Raw genomic sequence first — 19,282 nt, forward strand, 5'->3', positions numbered from 1 at the left:
CGTCTCTCCACCACCAATCCCTGTCTCGCAACGCCACACCGGTCAATGGACAGCTACAGCTAGCGGGTGTATCGATATCTGGACTTGGTGCAAACACAATCCACCACCTCGCGTTACGCTATACACGCCTGATGTTGAGGATGATTGCTCAAGTTAAGAGGCATACGGTATGACGGTATGCCGCCGATAAGACTTCCTAATACCGTTGGTTGGTGTTGGAGCGCAGGATTGTGTTCCGTGAGGTCGCACCATACAGCCGATAATCTGCAACTTGAGTACCGCACGTGCAAACCCCACAACTAGGCTTAACTATCGGGCATTACAGGTGTACTAAATGACCTTTTTTGGGAGGGTGTACTTCCAGCCCACCGATGGTGACCGAAAAGGTTTGTTCCAAGTCTAGACACAGCACACGGTGACGGTGAGTCAGGAAGACTTATAAAAGATTAATGAACGAGCCCATAAACTCGGTATTACGGCGCGTAGTGTGGCCGGTATTAGTAGCATACACGCGAGAGTGCAGACGATGTCATCGATAGTCCTTCGTTGCGCCTCCCGTCGCCGGAGGTGATAGCGCATGCGAATGGAATTCGATATTCGATGTAGCATAGGATTGTTGTTGTTGTCGCTGGTGGTGTAAGTATTGGCACAGACCCGGGGGCCTATCGCTACCACAGCTGGTCGTCTGTTGTCCTACTGGCCAGCACGATAGATGGCTCACCGGTTGGGGCACGATAAGATAACATTCAATGCCCCGGACTGCTGCTCATACGTCTATTACAATCCCTCCCCCCTCTGGTTCAATTGCTGTCGAGGAAATTTCCGATGGAAGTGGAATCGACGACCAAGTACACAACATCCCAAGGTATCGCCATCATCAATTTAAGCTAAACAATCAAACCGCGCGCGCCACCGCGGTAGTTAGAAGGTTGATTTCATTAAACCAAAACCACCGTCCCGGTGCAGTCCGTTTGCTCGTCTAGCATCGAATGACAGATACCCAATGCGCAGTGTGCGCCGCTACTGCCTACGACTGTCTCCAATTACCGTTGACATTCAACTCCCCGGTTCCCGCCACTAGATACCATAGCTCCCCCTTTGGGATTCACCGTTAAAGAGGTGGAAACAGAGAACCGATTGTCGCTCTGTGGTTGTGGTCGGCCTGGGGGTTTGTGGCGAATAAGTAATTCTTCAAAACGGAACCTCGTATGCTGTGCCTCTTCCCCTTCTGCGCAGATTGCAACACGCTGATATGGCTTCCTCTTCTGCGCGTCCCCCCCCGAAATGTGATACTGGGCAATCATGCGAGAATCATGCGACGTTGCTGCCGACACATAATGGCCACCCGATTCCCCTCCACCGATGCAAACAAAATGGTCATCAATGGATGATGATCATTGATTTCTGTTCGGTCATTTGTATCAATTATTGGTTTAATAAAGTAACGTCCCGGTGTCAACTTCTTGTTATGGTGGTTCCCAGCTGCAGCCATTTTGTGTTGATAGAACTGCTCTGCCCGCCAATGCCATAATGTTGATTGTAGCCAATTAGAGAGTTCGTCAACTTCAAATTCATGAAAAACACGATTCCAGATTCCCGATGCGTGACACAAGAGAGTTTGTAGTCGTAAATGGACGTAATATCTGTTAACACATGTCACAGGATCGACAATCACATCACAAAGCATGTCACAGAAGCTCCTGGGTTGCATCCCGGGATTTGACACACAATTTCCTGCACGCCCGAACCCACATCACATGGCGATGGCGCAGTACCGGGAATCCGTCTCTGGAATCTTGTTAGGAGATGCTTTTGAATTCCTTTTCGCTCTATCTCCTGCTGTCAATGTGCTTTCTCGTGCTTGAAGCGCGTGTTCAACAATGTGATATTGATATTACAGACTGTAGTTACAGCTATCGCCGTACCATGATGTCCGTGAATTCATCTTGGAAGAATCAATTTCAAATCATTCTACATCCAAACAGAACGCGGCGTCGTTTTACGTCGAAGTTTTCACACGAACTTCTCCAGCAAATTATTTTTAAATAAAAAACCATTGACCAACCTATCGGCGAATGTTTGAATGTAAAAAGAAAACCTCACGAATGTATCTCCTAGACACCGTGTCGGGCAGATTAGGACGCCTTACGCGGTGAACGTTTTCGCTACCAAGCGCATCGTAATACCTGCAACGAGAGGTGAGAGGATGGAAAAAGGATAAGCACGTGGAAGCAACATTAACATAATCCATATTCATGCCAGGGCTAATGGGAAGGGTGTGTGCGAAATGGTTTCCCAAGTAGATGGCGGAAGTACTGGAGACCACCGAGTCATTCCATTCATCCCATTTTCATCTGATGTTTTAAACATTTTTGGCACTCGAAAATGGACGCGTAATCGTGATAAGAGATAGTCCCGTGCTCCCGTAATGTTTCTTATCACACTATTACGTAAAGCTCTCGTTAACTAGCTACTATGCCACGTACCAGAGTTGAATCGAAAAGTGAATAGCGGGGTAGGAAGCGAGCTAGCTGCAAATGCAATTCAATAATAGCGCCGGCGCAAGCTGGCCTACGCGACTCCCCGAAACCGGAACTCGAGCTCAACCGATGCAGTTCCCCCCACAAACTGTCGCCCAGCTGCGTCGGGATTAAGATCGACCGGGATCGGTGGTGGTTCAGTACCACGCAATGTCTCGCCGTGCCGACCTTCGCTCGCTCGTTCGATGTCGCTTTACTACGCCCCAGTCGCTCCCACGTTTGTGCGCTCAACGCGCGATCTCCCATTTCTGATTCCATTTCAGCACGAAAGAAAGTGGCGCAGATCGTGGCGCTTACGCAACGCGAGGGCGGTCGTCGCGTCGCGCCACAAAAATCCGGTTCCCTCAGGAACCGACCGTCGCACAGCTGCTGCTGCACCCCAACTGTCAATGATTCATTGAACTCTCCGCCGTAGCAGCAGCAGCAGCAGCAGGCGTTGAACATGAGCGGCGTTTCCGTTGTTTCACTTTCGCTTTTACTTTATACTTTTACGTCGCATGTTTTGGGCCGTGCGCCTAGCCCTCACCTGGCGTCGGGGAAGCCGCATTTAGAGCCAAAAGACACGCGGGAACCATTTCGCGGTTGTCTCGAAGGGCGCACACTCCGGTTTGCTTCGATGAGGAGCGTTATGCTAGGCGTCGACGTCGTTATGTTGCTAATCCTACAAGCATCGCGCCATCGCGAAGCCATTGGAATGTATGTTTCGGAATAGTCGAGTTTTCCACGAGTTGTTTAGCTACCGGGCGCGTCCAAAAAAAATGTGTAACGCTTTGGCGCAGTCGAGAAATGTGGTAAGAGTGGCACCGCACGTGCACGAACACGCCGGCGTCCTCGATGATTAGAAGAAGTGCAGCGGATTACTGCACATGTGGTGCTACCATGTGTTCGGCAGCAACATTGAACCACAGCAAGAAATTGGAGCTCCACAGCTACGACTCCTTCAAGTGCGCGTTACATCGGCCGCACTGGAAGCCACAAACGGACACCAAGACACTAAATCTCGGCCCTTTTATTGTCTGTCCGACAGAGAAGCTCTTTCCGGTCAATCCGCGGAAAGCATGGAGAAGAGGAAAAAATGCAAAAGAAGAAGGCAACATAACACTAAACCTAACCCACCACCCCGGCCCTAATCCGACGCCGGATCGACTCGGTTCGGTTGTTCGGTCAGATGGAAAAGGTCAACCCGGGGCTGTGGTGGTGAGGGTGCTGACCGGCTGATGATGGGTGGTCGAGCAGTTTGCAAATCCACAAATCGAATGCGGTTCAATACGCAATACGCGTAGCGGGCGGAAGTGCGTTGCAACATCAACGTGAACGAACGAACGTTCGACCGCAATTCGCGCGTCATGTCATGGCCAGATTGAGGAAGGGGTGAGGGAGGGATGGGGTTTGGGGTAGGTTTCCGTTCCGCTTTGGTTTGGCTCTTTGGAACGAGCCACTTCTATGCGAGCGAGCGTTCAAATGTTCAGTTGATGTTCGTTTTGAATTGCGCATCCTGTGATTGCTAGGATTTGTTGCCTTTTGGTGCCCCTTTTTTGTAGTGTGACGTTTGCAGGATTACTTCCTGTCAAATAGACATTTTTATGTTTTTTTATTTTTTCCCTTCAATTATTTTATGGCATCAGATTAAGCTTTGCAATGCTTCACTGGACCAGCGCATGGAATGTACTGCACACTGCCCTGCAAGCCCCACGTTAGTCTGTAAATATTAACGAGCTGAAAAGTGAAACAGTCACTGATGCATAACACCGTAAAGTACAATTGAAATCCCTCCCCACCTCATAAAACCCAATAAGCACTGCGCCATTCGCCATTCGCGATGGAAAATAAAAGGAAAATCATAATAATTAAACGTAAACCACCGTGCACCAGGTGCTTGCGGCAGCAGTGTGGAATCGAAAAAAAAAAACAAAAACCAACCGAAACCGAACAAAGTAAACAGTAACGTGGCTGTGCAAAAAAAAACTGTATCCAAAATGGCACTCGGGGAAGGTGGCATTTGGCAACAAAACGGTGAACCATAAGCCAACAGGGGGAAAAAAAGGGAAAGGTAAAATCCTAAAATGCCTGCACCGCAAAAGAGCTCGCAGCAGCATCATCGCCATCTGAAGCATCTGCTGCGAACATCCCCAACCACAGATGGTAGTGGGAGTAGCACAAAGCAAACACGAAAACCGAATTTAGAGCACCAAGGTCGCCGCGCTAACATAAATACTTGCACGTAAATAAGCAAACAGATGATAACCTTTGGCGGCGGCGGCGGCGTTGTCGGCGGTGAGTCCGAACGCGTGTCCGGAGGAAAGTATGCCTCCCCGGGGGGGAAGAGGAATGGCTGGTCGACCCCAAAATTTACAGCGACACGAGCTTCTGGTTCTCAGCGTTTCGTGGGTGACCAAAAAGAGGCGACTCAAAAACTAAACATATTTCCACGCGATGGCCACCCGGCGACAGAAACATTTGTTGCTTGGCCGTACTTTGTTTCCGCCATCCGTTTTCGGTGTGCGTGCGCCTGTGGTTGGCCCTTTTCCTCTCACAGCTCACTAAGGATGCTGATTTATGGGTTTGGCAAAGGTTGCGGACGCGCTGCTGCTGTCAGTGAGGCAGTCGAATATCGGAATAGAAGGCCGATCAGCGGGCATCAATGTTTGCGACAGAGATAGAGAGGAAGAGGAAGAAGAAGAGGAAGTCTACATTTTCCTCCTGCCAAGAAAGTGCCAAGGAAGATACTTTAAAAGGGAGCTCCTATTTAAAACTCATCATCAGCAGCACTCACTGACAACCGAATGGGGGTTGTGGTGGAAGAGTATTTTGACAAATGGCGATGTGGCGAGAGACAGAAGCAGATGATTTCATTTCGATTCTGTAACCGATCGAGATCGGACCGGAACCGGAACAATCTTGCGCCAGAAACAGCACAATTTTACGAAAAGGAAGCAAGCGATACGCTCAAAGCATGCCAAGATACGATGATGAAGAGAGAGATCGTCCTAGTCCGCTCCCAACAGCAAGGAACACCCGATGGATCCGCTGTAATGGATACACTTCAAGTTGACAGGGCGGCACTGAATCGATTTCAAGACGGAAAACAACAAATCATCAATTACATTTGATACGATTGAAAGGAGTGGATGCCGGAGAACCGATTTTCTCAACGTCTGCTCTGTCTCGACAGAGATAATTTCTGTTGACGTTGTCGCTTCCTCTCATCAGGCGACATGTTTGATGAGATTGCTCTTTGTAGGGATTTCATTTGCAGATCCTACCACTTCCTCCATCCAAGGAGGCTCAGATCCAAGAAGAGACAAATGTTAACATGATGTACTGCGACGTGCCAGCTACTAGCGAATTAACTTGCTACTACCTTGCCTTGAATAGAGACGCCACTTAGAGCAGAAGAATGGAAATTTTAAAAACACAAAAGAGCGGAGCCACAACGCAAATCACGCAGCCACGCAGAGCGAACGAGACAAGAAAATCCTCCCCCGGTCTTCTTCTACTCTAAGCCCATCAATTAGCGACTTTAATCCGGTGCCGGTGACAACAAGACAGTCCCGACGTAGCAGCGGCCTTTATTTAAATCATCCTCTCGGCGACCCACTGATCCCATTTTCATCTCGCGATCACGACGGAAATCCTTTTTGCACCCCACGATGAAAAGGGGTTTTGATTCGATTGGGCATCGAATTGGTCGAACAAATAAATCCACTCTGGCCGTGTGTATTTATGGTTAGCTTCTGCCAAACCGAACCCGAATCGTGGGCAGGGTGGTCAAACAGGAAATGGAGGATTCAGCAAAATTGCAAACAAATAATCGATTCGAATGGAATCTATCGCTTTCGCTAGTAGTAGTATTTGGTAGTAGCAACACATGTGGGCTGCTGTCTCGTTGATTAATCGCCAACAACACAAACCAAACGGTCCACGGTCCGAATTGCAACGTACGCTTTGCTGACACGGAGTCGAAACAGAACGCGGTATCCCCCCAACCCGCCCAACCTGCCTCGAGAGCGTTGATCCAAGTCCAAAACATCGGCCCGAAAATAAATCAGCCAAAAAAACTGACTGACAAACTCGAATTTCTGCGTGCCTCGAGCTGGGTTTGGGACACTTTTTTGGCATCTGCGGGCGACACTCCGTGGTGGGGACATGGGCAATTAGTTCGTCCGCCCGCTCATCGCCAGAGGTCAAATTTAATTGGAGCGAAACTAACCAATCGAATGAGTGAGCTGGGTCCCGGTGTGCCGGTGCCGGAGATTTGAGTGATCGGAAATCGATGGACCGTGGGGAGAGAAAAGGAGGAGGCAACAGCGGAATCACAGCGACTGGAAAACATGGCCCACAAGAAGCCATGAACTTGAGCGAAGGTCGGTCACAACAAGACGCCCATTGCCGCGACCTCCCCCACTACTACTAGCATTCCATTTTCGAGTTTGGCATGCAGTTGACGAGTGGAGTGGAATGTGGAAGAAGGCAACACGTGCACTCTGCGGCCACCAAAAACTATTTGGTACCGTGTGGAATGTATGGCCCAAAAACGCGTCAAAGTATGCCAATAAAGGTGACAAGTTGAGCGTATTGGCGACTTCTTGGGAAGGGTATAGCCGCATTTGCCTTTTCGAGATGGCAGAGGTGACGGAACTGTCCGCGAAGCTCGTCAGATGTATTTTGCAAGAATAATGGCTGCAGTTTAAGGAGTGTCAGTGCTAAGGGTTGGCCGGCAGGAAGGTTAACCTGTTCTGCTCTGGCAATTGGCCCAAAATAAGAGAAGCGACCTAAGGAAAGGTGACAGAATTCATGGCAGCATCCGCGGTGGCCAATTTGGGACTACAAGTGTCGACCTGTTGATGGCCATTAGGCAGTTATTAACGACAGCCGGATGGCCGATGACTGTAGCCTTCCGCGAGGCCTGCCAGGAGATGATGCCCTTCTTGAGGGGTACAGATATTATTGGAATTATTTGGAAGTTACTCCGAACTACTTCGAGTGCCGATTTCGTGACTAACTGAAGGTCTTTCGAAGGCTGTGGCAATACTTTTTCAATCTAAGATTACCAGAAATCTGGATAAGCTATCAAAGACGCCAAGAGGACTTCTGCACGCTTCTTGGGAAGTCCTATACTTTATTGATTCCTGTGAAGGAAAAGCGTTCCAGGAACCTTTTGATCAAAGCAACCAACCACAATTCCGGTAACTTTGTTCCGTGCACACTACGATCGAGCTGCGTAGTACATCTGTCATCTAATCTCTCCACCAAATGCCCCTTCTGCCGTTCCAGGCAAGTCAGCAAAACTTTTGCTAATTGGGAATTCGGTTTTCCAAGAAGCTCTTTCCAACTCCTTCCAACTAGTAAGCACGCAGCAGATGAGAACTTTTCATCAATGAAAGGTACCAGCAAACGAACGAACAACGTTCACAACCTAACTATCATCAAGCACAAGCTGCACTCGACATGATGAGCAGCGTGCGAGTGTCGACAGCTCCGATCAGCCAATAACCGATCGATAATCGAATGGCGAACCTTGCAGGCACCCTTCCCTCTCCAAAACCCGGGGGGTGGACGGAATTCACTAATTATATGTGTTGCAGCTAACCATCAGGCCCGGTCCCCGGTGGTTGGCACACGTGTCCATGTTTCCCACGTTCCGTGTCCGTGCGAAGATGAGGTTTTCAACCACTCGACCGTGGTGCGATAGAGTGAAAGGGGAGCTGGCGACCTATCGAGCAGCGGGATCGAATGCAACCAGACATCCTCTCCATGTTACATGCTCCAATATGTAACATCATCGGTTCGTCTCATGTAGGGGGGGGGGGGGGGGGGGGTGCTGCGCCCCGATAAGTGCATGTCGGTTTCGATGCGAGGGTTGAACAACATTGGCGGTTGGTTGGTTCAGGTCAGTGCCGGGTAGCTCCTGCCTGTCCAGTGTCCAGTTCTGTTCGCCGCCCGAGTTGAGGGAGTTGGAGAAAGCGTTTTGCGTAACACATACGGGGGGGAGGGGTTTAAATGGCGCGGGAAATGGGCTCGATCGGGACGGGGTAAAAACGTGCAAAATCGAGCGTAACAGCCGCGCGCGGCGAGGAGCGGTACCGCCTTACGCTTTTCTTGCGGTAATGATGATTCAAATGTGAGAGGAAATTCACTTAACATTTTTAACTGCACTTTGTCTTCCTCTGTTTCTCTCTCTCCCTCTCTCTTTGCTGCTTCTAGTGGCCCCAAAGTGTCATAATGTTTCTTCTTCAAGCCTCGTTTGATCTCTTTCAGGGGGGTTCTTTGATGCTATCCCGACCAGTGCGAGGGAAAGCACGAGAGGAGTTTCGTGATGCTTTCGCTGCGATTGATGAGCTGACCCGTCCCCAGACGTCTGTCGGTTTTTTGTTGTTGTTTAAATTGAATTCATTTACTTCAAATCTCTTCTATTCCCTTCAAAATGGTTTGTAATAATAATGTTGGGCCTTGGATGTATTTATTTCTCATCCAAATTTATGCTTCCACAATGGATGGGCATCACCGACAGCAAGAGGGCACTTGCATCATCGAAAGGTCTCGTGTCTCGCATACTACAGATATTGCTTACCTTTGTGTGACACTGGCAGTCAAGCGTAAGAGACGACTCAATGGAGCACCAGCAGCAGCATTAGAGACCGGATGATGGCGAGCATGCCACGCGGCCACGCGATGTCCGGTCCATTTCCACAGATCATACTCTCTCTCTCTCTCTCTCTGTCTCGCTGGCCACCACCGTAGCTGCTGCTTCAGATTCTGCCGTTGTTATGATTGAAGCTGGTGCACCAGGCAAGGTCATGGCGTGACTCTTCTAGCCCCTCACTTGTTTGTTGGTTCCCTCGTTGTGCCAAAAGAGCAAGAATAACACACCGCACCGTAGCGACGCGACTCGAATTGGCGAATCTCCGTAACCGAAACGGTTAGACACGCGAAACCACACGGTTTGGGACACTGGCACACAAATACACACATAGAGAGAGACTGATGGATGCTGCCGTGACCGCGGTGTGTCACTGACGGGTCCCACTAACCACACGAACGGCCAGTGGTGCGCAATCAATTGGTCACCGATTTTTGACCGCCACTGACCGCGAGCACACAGCACAGCGAGAGAGATAACGGTGGCCACACTCTATCCTGCTATCGATTCTATGACCAACCGTGGTCGGTTTGCTTGCACGTGTGTGCTTGTGTGTATGGTGTGGAGATTGAAGGGATTATTTTTAAACGATGCACCTTGCACGGTGGCGCGCATTTAAGGAACCACCACAGGACACAGAACACAGGACAAGGCACGGAAAAACACCTCTCCGTCGTGTGTTCAACGGAATTGGGCGGAGATTAAACTTAGATTAATTTTAAATTAGGTTTTAGGGGGCTTTTTCCGTTTTCTAATATTCCACTTTCACGGTCACGGATTGCAATCATGCCGAAACTCGATCGATCGCAGTGCAACGACTCTTTAAAAACAAAAAGAAATTACGCATCCATTACCTGCGTAAAAAGGGGAAACAATCACTAATCACTAATGCCTCTCCAACAATTGGCAATAAAACGGGGGGATGCTTTTGATATGTTTAAGTTATCAAACATAAAGCCACCAGACAGGACGCATGCACTCGCCGAACGGAGCACTAAAAATGAGGTCTTCCACCAGCAGCTGATACTGGGCCGCCGAAAACGGGCGTACTTGCATTCTACTCGACGCCAACAAACTCCACAAAAATCACACATGCACGCCGCGTGTAACACGAGGCGCCAACAAGCGGCAGCAGTAGTAGTAAAGATAGTGGCCGGCGGCGAAGGCGAGCGCGCAAAAACAACTAAGCGCCCGAGTCCCGAAGCGAACACCAGCAGGCCCCCACCGGGCCGCGGTTCATTCGGCTAACGCGATTCGGATTCATTTGTTCGGACGATGCTACAGATGCACTCGGTTGTTGTTTGTGGCACGGGGAGATGCAAGGAAGAGGTCGCACTGAAAACGATCTCGCGGGTACAGTGAGTAACGAAATGGAAGAGAATGGATGCGTGATGCTATTTCTTGTTTGAAGTTTAGGAAATTAGCAAAGCAAAGTAATCATATCGTAACATTAAACAACCGAAGTGGTGGATGCAGCAATCAATGAGATTATTTTTCGGAAGGTTTCATAGGAATGAGGTTGGTGCGATTATTGACCAGAAACGATATTACGTGGCGAATAATGTATTACCATTTAGTATCACATTACAATTTTTGAAAGTTCCAAGTTCTTTGCGTTCAGTAAGGATGAAGGTGCTGTGAAACATAAACCGTAATACTATAGGGAAAACAAAAGCGAAGTCCATAAGTACTCTTTTGGTTCCCTGGAAAGTTAAGTTAGGTTTGATTGGAATTTATTTAATAGTTAATTGGATGTTTTAAATGAATAAAAAAACCTGACAGCTCAAAGAAGAAAGAGTGTTCTATGAAAATTGCTGTATGTTTAATATTATTTGTGACCAGATAAAAAAACACGGCATAAAAATATAACGATATTTTGCCGGCGTCTGTTTCTAATTCACCAAACCATCGCCGAAGCACCGCTCTGACGCAGCCGCAAAGCGCATGCCGCCGTTTGCTTCGGCCCGAAAGGGGTGTGTGTTCATTCACGAATGAAGGAATTTTCATTGTTTTGTTCACTTATCATCTGCCGCCAAACCGCCGCGTACGCACCATGCTCTTCGCCGGCGATGCTACTGATCGACGCACTTGTTCCCAACCTCGCTCGCTCTCGCCGGCAACGACGCGATACATGATACCAAAAATGCGGCACGCACGCGGCCTCACGTGGGCGGGGAGGTCGGCTATTAAAATATCTTTTTGAAGTGAGCGGGATTCGAAAAGCGGGAAACAAATCAATGAAACAGCTGGGGCGCACCCGCGTTGAGGATGGTGTACGCACGCGTGACGCTAATTCGGTGTTTTTATTTCGCGCGCGACACATTATCTGGTTCGTTAACAAAATAAAACGAACCATAGGAAGCACTTGATTATTTCCTCTTCGATGCCGTGTGCATAGCAACGTACACGGGATAGCATGCACCCCACAGAGAGATTTCGCTGTACGGGAAAGGAGACAGGATTAGGACTTCCTCCAGATTCTAGAAATAGTTCTTCAGTGTCCTTACGACGATTAGTTTTATAATTTGGTTTTCATCCTTCGCATCTCATTTTAGATACCTGTTTCGTCCTCTGCTTATTTATTTATTTGGTGTCGGCTTTTTAATTACGTTTACGAAGGAGCGGCATGTATTTTGAATGAATTTCATAAAAAAATCACAGTGAGCCGGAAATTGAAAATAGATTTTCCTCTAATCAAGCGATCAACAAAGTGACCTACGATCCTCTGACTTTTCTGAAGGCAAACGGCGTTTTCGCAGGTTTTTAGTAATTCTGCAGCAATTTAGGTTAAAAGTGCGTCAACAAATGGCCACAGGTTTCCTTCCCGTTCGGTTTTTAAACACAGACTCGTGCCCTTCTTTCATTAAATTGAACGGAACCATTAACGATCGCGTTTACTCTTCATTAAAGGAAATGGAAACAGGTTAGATCGAACAAACAAAACGAACGAAATACAGTCCGAAACCGAAAGAAAGAAAGAAAGAAAGAAAACACCCGCCAGCTTCACCTCCCAAAAAAAAGGGGCCTAACCGCCATACTTATCTCACGCTGAACTCGTCGAGCCATGGAGCCCAGAGTAAAACGGTAAAGTTGCGTAATGATCAAAAGTGCGTCATAAAAAAAAAGCCCCGCCAAATCTTCACCTCAAAGGCATAGTCCACAGGCAGGAACCCTCGGGGAGGGGGGGTACTACATAGGAACGATTAAACGATGGAAAGCAAACACCCGTTTTAATTTGTCTTAACCGTGATCGTGAACCTGATCCCGTGCCCGTGCTTGTGGAGCTTTTCTTTCTCCGCATTTTTTGTTTATTGTGTTCTCTGTTGTTGTTGCTGTGTGCTGCTGGCCGAATCAGTCTCGGCATTCCACCTGCCATTACGGTGGCCACGATGATGAAGCCTCCTCCTAATGAACTAACGAATTCCACCACCATTACCACCACCATGACCTCTCACGCGGAGCACCGGCGATGAAATCCGTTAGAGCGGAAAGATCGGAAGCAGACGATTGCTGTTTGCGAACGTATTGCAGCAACGCTTGCGGCGCGAAAAGGCCACCTAATTTGGCAGCACCGCACACGCCGCCACTGGTGAAATACTGAATTCCAAATGAAGCGCCTGATCATTAGAAGGAAAGGAGGAGAATCAACCCATCTTCAACGTCCAAAAAGCGATAGTGACCTCTTGGTTAAGTACGTCGACCCATTGAAAGAGGGGAGAGAAGTGCTTTCTTCATTCTTCCGTTCGTTCGGCGTATCTAATGGTCAACAAAAGCATTAAAACAGCTCGCAAAAGCTCGGCAAACAGCCATGATTTCGACGATCATGATCCAGCGCGCACACTTGAAGACAGCGCCGCTCTCGATCTCGGTTGCTTCGTAATGTGTGAAGATCATCGCGTAATTTCGTTGGAGTGCTCTCTGCTCTCTGCCCTCTTCCGCCATCGAAACCAAACCTCTAGACGTGCAATTTCCCATCACAAGTGGATTGTTCTTGAAGCTAAACGGTTCTCGATCGTAAACGAGAACCTTAGAATCAATTAGAAGGAGCTAAAGCTGTACCGAATACAAACCGTGCATGAACGCGAATAGGAGATCGCTCTGTGTCGAAAGGGCCACCACTGACGCCAGAAAGCAGCAACAAAAAAAAATCTAATCACCCATCGACGAGAAGCGAGAAAAAAACAAGGAAAGTGCATCCTGGGGTAAATGCACCCAGCGATCACCACCATTGAGCCCATGGAGTGTGGCAATTAATTAATATTTAATAGAAGTGCGCGTGAAAACGAAAGCAGCCGACTCGGGAAACCTAAAACCCTCATTAGTGGAAGGAACATCAGCGCCAACACTTTCGCAACAAGCTGGTCAGCTCGAAATGGATCGATTCACTTAAGTGCAACGCGCATCCTTCATTATCCAGTATTCCAGCACCGAGCAGAAGAAGAGTGAGAGCATTAAATATTAATCTCTAATCAGCCCCGTGCGTTCCATCCACTGCAAGGGCGCAAACAAAACTACCGGAACGGCACGGAGTGAATTTTAACAAATCACGGATGATTTGTGGTGCCCGCCTGCCGGGATGGTGTTTCGTGCGATCTTCTGTGCGAAATATGGCTTTGGGTTGGCACCAAGCGCTACTCTTCACACAACGATACAGATGACAAGCAAAGATGGCTGGCTGCTAATGATTGGCGGAATGATATACAAGGCCTAGCGTTTCCAAATGTGTGTTGATATCGTGTACCAGGTACCGGGCTACCAAGGGCTACTACAACAATGTTGATCCGAGAGAAAACTCCCCGCTAAGCTAGTTGGTCTAGCTTTCTCGAATTAGGGCTGCCCATGCGCGCGCACTCCCCGAAGGTAGAAGGCATAAGAAGAAGCATGAAGACATTAAGAGATTGATTTTAATTAAACGAAGAGCAAATTTACACATCCGAGAGAAGGGCCTTTTGCTGGCACGACGATGTATGTCAGTCACTTGTGCTAACACAGCGATCGTCCGGCCCAAAAAGGGGACAGCGCAGCGAGCTCGAGCAGCGCGTTCGTTCGTGCATTGTTGGACTGCTGCTAGCCACCCCCCTCTTTATCTAATCGAATGCAAACACACATCTCAAGCGGACGCACTCAAGTCTCTCGACGCTGGCTGGCCGGTGAGGCGAAAAGGGTTTTGCAAATGAGTAAATCACGCTTCGCGCATCACACACCACCAACGTGACCAACGGTTGACGCCTGGCCGCGAAGACGCGTTGTTGACGCACGACGCGATGCGATGATGCCGGGCAGAGAAATCCGAATGTGTTGAGTGACATCGACAGGGCCAGGGACAGGGTGAGAAGCAGCAAAAAGTTGGAGAAAGGTTGTTGGATTCCAAAGCATTTCATATTTTCAATTTTGCTTCTGTTGGTGATCCAGGCACGACATTCATTTTTTTCTATTTTCATTTCAATGTTTCAGCTTCTATTTTAAGGATTAACTAGGTATAGTATCGCTTCAAGTATAGATCATCATGTTTCATCATCTTATTTGCCTGTTCTCTGTTTTTTTCTTTACTTGACTTGCTACTACTGGCATCTTTCTTTGTACAATTTATAGTTCATTTTGTACTCCTTGTTCCCATTTATCTGCAAAAATATAAATGTTCGATTTCTCGGTTATACAACTAATATACACATTTTATAAATTTTGCTTAAAATATCGTCCACAATGATGAAATGATCTAGTGACCTCTCAGTACCTTACCTATTTATTATCTTGTTTGTTGCTAAGTGACGTATCCGAAGCAAAGGAATGAAGTGCCTGGTACATTAACAGAAATCAAATTTATCATTCGTTTAGCAACTCATGCAGCAAACAGCATCTCAAACACTCTTTACCAGAACATATTTATCAATTAGATATCAATATGCAACAAGATGCAAACTGAAAAACTCCCACCTGTAACCTAATAGCTAACAAGAGCACTGGCCTGCGCTCAAAGTGTCGATGCAGCATCCGTTACGGTTCGCTCGGCGTACTGGTCAGGTCAATTTTTACTTTTTTCCCAGTAAAATTCCAGCCACCCCCCAAACGTGACACACAAGGTCATAAAACCTCCCAAAACACCGTCCGCGGTCTCTGTCCACGTGATGCTGGATCACGATCGAGTGAGAAACACAACCACAAACAAGAGCAACAACTACAGCGGAGGAACTTGTTTGGGTTCACATCATCATCACCTCGACGACGATCGTCGACGAGTGTCGCATCGTGGATTGCGAATTTTACCCCCTTTTTTTGTTTGTCTTTCATCCGCACACCACCAGCACCACCAGCACACACAGATACGAGCAGACAATCGCGGGAAGTGTACGTGTAGAGGTGCATTCGCTGATTTTTTTTGCTGCTGCTGAAAGCGGTTTAGCTGAAAAAGGCTCCTCGCACCACCGCGTCCGCTGCTTCTGGTTCACCCTTTGCTACGATGGCCACTCGATACGAGAGCACCACACCTTTCGGACCGGTAGACCGGATCCGGATCATTGTACGGATAACATACACGCAACATCAGTAGCAGCAGCAGCAGCAGCAGCAGCGGCAGCCGGGGAACCGGACAGACCGTTGTGCGAACGCGTTCGGTTTCGAAGCAGGTTTCGCGGTGAAGTAAGAGACTGGGTTTGGCCGGTCTGGTCGGGCGGCACCGTTGACCGCGTGGAAAGCCTAGGCCTAGGTTGAAAACCGGCCGGTCAATGGCAAGCCAACAAGCCAGGAGTTGCTGCGCTATAGCATGGCCGTTGCCCTAGTGTAAACCGGGGGGAAAACTTGATTTTTGTCGAGTGAAATCCGATGATCTTTGGCCAGTACAGAAAGGGCGCAAGACTCTGAAGTTATCGGAAGGGGTTTAGGGGATGATTAGGATGAATGGATTAGAATAGACACTTGGTTTGCCATCAGATTTGAATTAAAAAATCTCAAATACGGCTAGAAAGGAAGGTCAGTGCGAGCTACGCAGAAGGTTGTTGTGGCGCAACGGATCACCTGACAATCACATGATATTGTCCTTTCTTGTATTTCGAGCGACTATGGAACTGTCCGATAGCGATGGTTAGTTTGACATTATCTGGTTGGAGCGAGGTAGTTGAAGTTATTATCAATCTTTGCGATAGCAAGGTTCCATGGCTATTGCCGATAATGATTACAAGTGGAACCAGTCAACTGGCCACAACCAGTCCAGTAATGCTCTATCACATGCGATTCACGCTGGCAACTCTGATGAAATACACAAGTGTGCGTCTCTTTGCTAGTTCCGGAAGAATAAACCGAACTGAAATACTGTCCAACCTGGGCTCAATTCCAGAGACAACCCGTTTCCAGAGCAGGCCTTCCATTTGGGGCTTCTTGTCCCTCCCTTCGCTGCATCCCGCCGGTGTACGTCAACACTTCATCAACAATCTGATCGTGAACGCACACCACCACTACGCGAGGGAGCGCGCCAAACCACATTCCAGATTCCTGGCTATAGCACTGCAGCTCACCTGCAGCAACAGACGCCCGCTCTCCCGCACACTCCATTGAAACTCGATTCATTCTGAGTCTCCGGCCGGCTGGCCGATGCGCTTTACGAAGCATGAAACCTTCCTTTCCTCTCGCTCTCTGTCTCACAAACACTGGCGCTCGTCTGCGTCCACGCTGCATCTTGCAACTTGACCATCAGCAGCACCGGAACCCCCTTTACCGGACACGGAGCACCGTACCAATCGAGGCGTAACAAGTGCGTCACTTTGGGGTTCGGTTAGGGCTTTTGGAATGGAAATCATTTGTACTCCTGGTCCCACCGTCAGAAGCGGAGCATAATCAGGGGGGAGGGGGGATGTCGAGTTCGCTCCTCAGACGCAAGGTTTTTGAAAAACTAATTTGCTTACTCAACTGGTGGGACCATCCGAACCCTAAAATACAGCGATTCTAGTGCGTGTTTAGGAGCATCAACGGCCGCTGCTATCGATGATGACGTCTAACGAAGCGTGCAGGAAGCGACGGAACGAACCAACCAGAACACCAACGGGGAACCCCCGAAAAGGGAAGAGCTGCACCATCACCATGCGTGGATGATGTAGTACTCTCCCGGTGGCCAGGAAGGAAGCTAGATTCCGGTGGTACGGATCTATGAAAAAGCAACTACTGACCATTCATAACGTGTCCGAAAAGTGCGCTTCAAGTGACTTTATTAATGCAGGAACTGCAAACTGAATACTGATGGTTGGACCCAAGATAACAATTAAATCCAGAACGCACAGTATTTAGGTCAAATTCCGCCAGGCTCTTCATCTTCATCAGTAACGCATTTTATCATTCCCCCATAACGCCATCATCCAAGTTGTGAGACGGAAGTGCGGAAGTTCTCACAACACAAACGCTTGCCCCATGGGACTGGGATTGGGACAGCGCAGCTTGTACCTTGCGACACCCTCCCGTGCGCCGCGACGACAACGCAAAGTGTCTTAATTTTGGTTTTACAATTCCCCAAACAACGCGTTCGCTCTGCTTTTGGGAACGCCACTCTACTCCGGTCCCGTTTGATGTCGTCGTTGAATCAATTAGATATCTCCCTTGTGAACCTGGGCCAGCAGTGCGGGAAGGAACGCAACATAAATTTCTCGCTCCCCTTCTCCCCCCTCTGGTGGTACTAATGAGAAGGTGAAGACGAGAACGAGACGCGCTGAACTGCTTCGTTCTGCTACTTCGACAGCAGCGTTGCTGGCCTCTCGCTAAGTTGGCCTATATTTTAGTGACCTCTCTCAACCTCAGCCTCACCCCTAGTGAAGAGAAAGGCTATCTTTGGCTGGCCTCATCTTTCGACTTCTCGACAAAGGTCCCCTCCTTCTCTCGCCCAGTCACGAATCTCATGCTTCTCATCCTAAAAGATAGAGAGATAGTTGCCGGTCGGTGAATTTGTGTATTGTTTGTCCCCCACCCCGACGACGGGCCGACATCCGAGGGACTCGTGGTCTTTGGTGCGGATGAAATGGAAAATATGCCAACCTGGCGTTAGAGAAACCACCACAACGGCTGTGCTAATGCTAGTGGCTTGCTTGATTGAAACCTACCTTGTTTTCGCGGCATCAGACGGGAGCGGTCAGAGCAGGCCAGAGCCAGACCAAACCAGAGCCAGTCTCCGGCTTAACGATGCCAAACAAAGTGAAGCCGCTGAACGTAACGGTGATCTGCTTGCACCTTTCGCTACCTCGAAAAACGGAACCGCGTAGCGCAGAGCAACGCAGCCCGGCGTTGATCTCCATTAAACAAACGTTAACACATTAATTAGAACACCCCAAAACATATTTTGACAAATGCGTAGCACATCATCACGCTTTTGGCCTCCTTTTTTGGTGAGGGGTTTGCGTTTCACAGCTGCGGTAGATCGTGTGATCGTCGAAGGCGGCGGTTTACACTTCACTTTCCAGCATCAGGAGCTTCACTTTACTTGCGTTTTACTTGCAGCAGCTGCCGGCTGGCAGGGAAATTAGACCAACGCGGCCAACGCATACACATGCACCTCGTAAGCGAGAAATTCCACATATTTTCCTCCCCCAGGTTATGATCGTGATCATGCCGTGAGGCACCCCCTTCCAGCTGGCTTTACTTTCGCCTCGGCAATGGGTGCGTTTCCGGGCTGCTTGGATTTGGAGATTAATTACATCGTAGAGAAAGCGGGCATGGCCTTCTTGAATCACCCAAAGAGGAAGATGCACCTTCTACATGAAACGCGAGGATCGGAAGTGACCTCAATTAAAGGTAAATACCTTTTCGTTCTAAGCACTTCCCGGGGCCGGAAACCGGGACCATGTAAGCCTCTTTACCTTTCGCTAGAACATTCGAATGGTTAGCAAAACGGGGGAAATGAAAAGAAGGAAGAAAGGATTTGAAGACGATCGAAGCCGAGCCTGCAAACCGCCGAGAAATCATTGTTAGGCGTTAGACAGATTAGAGGGAGGGCACCACCGGTTGATGCTGTGGCAACGTGTGCTCCCTGTGACCTTTACTCCAGGCTTGCACACAGTGATCGAGGGGGAAAAAGGGAAGAAAACTCCATCCGAATTGAAGTTATCATCATCGCAAGGTACGTGGGATC

At 48.7% G+C, this 19,282-nt stretch overlaps 1 protein-coding gene across 6 annotated transcripts in view; it reads right to left on the minus strand.

The window, feature by feature from the left end:
- Positions 1-19,282, minus strand: part of LOC126578867 (protein phosphatase 1 regulatory subunit 12B-like) — a 74,704-nt gene that overhangs the window by 54,814 nt on the left and 608 nt on the right. For 2 of the 6 annotated variants that reach the window (XM_050241832.1, XM_050241826.1), the window contains exon 1: positions 10,035-10,212. The exons of 2 other annotated variants lie outside the window; for them this stretch is intronic. The gene's annotated coding sequence lies outside the window, so the exon portion shown is untranslated. 2 more of the 6 variants (XM_050241827.1, XM_050241830.1) reach the window with 2 other exon arrangements.

Source organism: Anopheles aquasalis, chromosome 3, assembly GCF_943734665.1.
Source record: "Anopheles aquasalis chromosome 3, idAnoAquaMG_Q_19, whole genome shotgun sequence".
NCBI lineage: Eukaryota > Metazoa > Arthropoda > Insecta > Diptera > Culicidae > Anopheles > Anopheles aquasalis.